This window comes from Corythoichthys intestinalis, chromosome 22 (genome assembly GCF_030265065.1).
Source record: "Corythoichthys intestinalis isolate RoL2023-P3 chromosome 22, ASM3026506v1, whole genome shotgun sequence".
In the NCBI taxonomy this organism is placed as follows: domain Eukaryota; kingdom Metazoa; phylum Chordata; class Actinopteri; order Syngnathiformes; family Syngnathidae; genus Corythoichthys; species Corythoichthys intestinalis.
The window spans coordinates 3197874-3201715 of record NC_080416.1 but is presented as its reverse complement, the minus strand read 5'-3'; positions in this window follow the sequence as shown (position 1 = coordinate 3201715).

Below are 3842 nucleotides of genomic sequence, written 5' to 3'. Positions count from 1 at the left end.
CAACGGTAAAGCTCTGTTTACATCAGGCGGCTGCTAGCTACATTCACTAACAGACTAGCATTGTACTTTGACATATTTACGTAAAATAAATGCTAACTGCACTCTTTTTTTTGCTTTTAACCAAAATTTGAGACTGTTTTACATCCATATCTACAAAGAATTCGGGGACTTAAGCATTTATTCACAAGAATTTTCAACGGGAAAGCTCTGTTTACATCAGGCGGCTGCTAGCTACATTCACTAACAGACTAGCATTGTACTTGGACATATTTACGTAAAATAAATGCTAACTGCACTCTTTTTTTTTGCTTTTAACCAAATTTCGATACTGTTTTACATCCATATCTACAAAGAATTCAGGGATTTAAGCATTTATTCACAAGAATTTTCAACGGTAAAGCTCTGTTTACATCAGGCGGCTGCTAGCTACATTCACTAACAGACTAGCATTGTACTTGGACATATTTATGTAAAATAAATGCTAACTGCATTCTTTTTTTGCTTTTAACCAAAATTCGAGACTGTTTTACATCCATATCTACAAAGAATTCGGTGATTTAAGCATTTATTCACGAGAACTTTCAACGAAAAAAGCTATTTGTGATTCCACTCAGTCAGCTTTGACGGCCTCGCCAACAATGCAGGCCCCCTATTTATCGGCCCCGCGCCCGATGTCCTGTCAATACATTATGAAGTCGATGGGTCTTATAAGAGTTATATGATGCCGCTGTCAAAATGCTACTGGTTAATACCTTTTGGTGTAAATAATATTACATAATACAGTGGCAGCTGCAGCATATAGTCCATTACGGCTTAAATATGATCAAATACCGTTTTTGTGTCAAATTTGGTGGGTGGCGGCTTAAAGTCAGGTGCACCTTTTAGTCCGAAAATAAAGGTACACTGAATTTAGTTGCTATTGCTACATCTGGGAGATGATTGGATGAAACTTTACCCATCGAATTCAAATAATGAGGTTTGGCACGCCCTCTTTGCTAGTTTTGGCCCTTTGAAAATGGCTGACTTCAAAGATGATAACGTCCAGTGCTCATTTCTCATCGAAAACACATTAACATTAAAAATGACCAATAAAGCATGAAATATCCCCGATCAAAATATTGCACTTTGTTCTGGGCTTTCAGTAGAGTAAAAACTGGCGAAAATGTATTTTTTTGCCCAGCAGAAAAAATGCGGGTCTGAAGGTGTTAACACACTAAGATCATTTTTGTTCGGATGTTTAAGATGAACTCTGTCAATAAAAGTAATTTGTTCGAGTTATGTATTTGAGTGTTTATTTTAAGGGGGAAAAGTAAATATGTTACATCCCAATTGAAGGCTTAGTTTAGGACTTAATTACCTGGTCTTTCCTTTGGCGTCCGGAATTTTCGCGCAACGCAGGCTTTTTTTCAAACAGCCCCGAAAAATTTTTCGTTCGCCCGTAACCGGCAATTTTCCGAAAAAAAAAAAAGCAATTTTCCGAAAAAAAAAAGCAATTTTCAAAATGTATCTAGTCCTACAATTTTTTACCAAATTACATAATTTAGGTATCAAAAATTCCGGGACGGTGAGGGGCATAAAAGTTATTAACACAATTTGGAAAAAATATACGGTTCCCCGGAAATTTGCCAAAAACCTGCCCATTCATTTTTAAGGGGAAAAAAGACAAGTTTCAAAATGTTACTAGTCGTCAATTTTTGACGAAAACACACAAGATGGGCATCAAAAATTCCGGGATGGCGAGGGGCATAAAAGTGACTAACCATTTTTTTGATAAAATGTACGGTTTCCCGGCAATTTGCGAAAAACTTGCCCACTCATTTTTAATGGGAAACAAAGAAAAGTTTCAAAATGTATCTAGTCCTTCAATTTTTGACCAAATCACACAATTTGGGCATCAAAAATTACGTGAGGGTGAGGGGCATAAAAGTTGTATACAGAATTTTGAAAAAAATTACGGTCCCCTGGAAATTGGCCAAAAACTGTCCCATTCATTTCTAATGAGAACATTTCCCATTCACTTACAATGGGATTTCTAATTGAAGTACATTGCATTGATGCCATTGACGGCCATGCATGTCGAATCTATTGATGCCAATGTACTTGGATTCAATTGACCGTATGGATGTCGATGCCAGTGATGGCCATGGACGTCCAAATTTTTTCCCATTCATTTTCAATGGGGGGAAAAAAACCAAATTTCCCCAATTCAACAGAAAATGACCAGATATCAATAGGACGTGTCCCCCAAATGTCCCCAATTCCATTGACGCACACGGAGGGTGCTGCCAATGACTGCCATGGACATCCAAATTTCCAATTCATTTCTCATGGCATTTACTATGTTTAATGCCGTTGACGGGCATGTTTCTCCATTGTATTGATGCCAATGTACTTGGCTTCCATTGACGCCTATGTTAAGTCAATGCCATTGACAGCCATGGACGTCCAAAATTTTTCCCATTCATTTTCAATGGGGAAAAAACTAAATTTCCCCAAATCAACAGAAAATGACCAAATATCAATAGGACAGGTCCCCCAAACTTCCCCGCTTCCATTGACACTTAGAGAGGCTGCTGCCATTGACGGCCTTGGATGTCCAAATATCCCATTCATTTCTAATGGCATTTACTTTGTTTATTGCCATTGACTGGCATGTTTGTCCATTCTTTTGATGCCAATGTACTTGGAGGCCACTGACAGCCAAGGACGTCCAAAATTTTCCCCATTCATTTTCAATGACAAAAAATCCAATATCCCCAAATTAACAGAAAATGACCAGATATCAATGGGACGTGTCCCCCAAACTTCCCCACTTCCATTGGCACCTATGGATGGTGCTGCCATTGACGGCCATGGACGTCCAAATTTCCCATTCATTTCTCATGGCATTTATTTTGTTTATTGCCATTGACTGGCATGTTTGTCCATTCTATTGATGCCAATGTACTTGGAGGCCATTGACAGCCATGGACGTCCAAAAATTTCCCCATTCATTTTCAATGGCAAAAAATCCAATATCCCCAAATTAACAGAAAATGACCAGATATCAATGGGACGTGTCCCCCAAACTTCCCCACTTCCATTAACGCTTATGGATGGTGCTGCCATTGATGGCCATGGTCGTCCCAAATTTCCCATTCATTTCTCATGGCATTTAATTTGTTTCATGCCATTGACTGGCATGTTTGTCCATTCTATTGATGCCAATGTACTTGGAGGCCATTGACATCCATGGTCGTCCAAATTTTCCATTCATTTCTAATGGCATTTAATTTGTTTAATGCCATTGACAGGCATGTTTGTCCATTCTATTGATAGCCCTGGGCGGGGCTACGATCTGTATAGCCACACAGGAAAGACCAGGTGTAATTTCTCCAGAAATTGCAGTTTCTAGTTTAAGAATATATTTATATGTTCTTAATTTAAGAATCTATATTGTTTAAATAAATTTGAAAGCAAATTATCTTGATTTAGGTGAAAAATGACCATCTTTTACATGTATGGGCTTAGCAAGAACAAATAGTAATATTAAATTAGGTAGAATAAACTGACACATTAATCTGTTAACTAATCTCTAACACTCAAGTGGAGAAAATTATCTGACTAGATTTAAGGAAAATAAGAAATTTGCAGTGTACCATTGAAAAAATAACGTGTAGATGCCTATTAGGTGAAAAGCTGGGAATGTGTCATCACTGCCTTTGCATTCCTTTATCTTGAGTGACGCAAAGAGGTCTATAGATGATCAGGCGACACCCGATATTACCACCTCCTCTTTTTCGGACGCACCTTTTTCTGAGAGGATAAAAGCTTTCCTGCAAACAAGTTCCATCAGTTCTCCA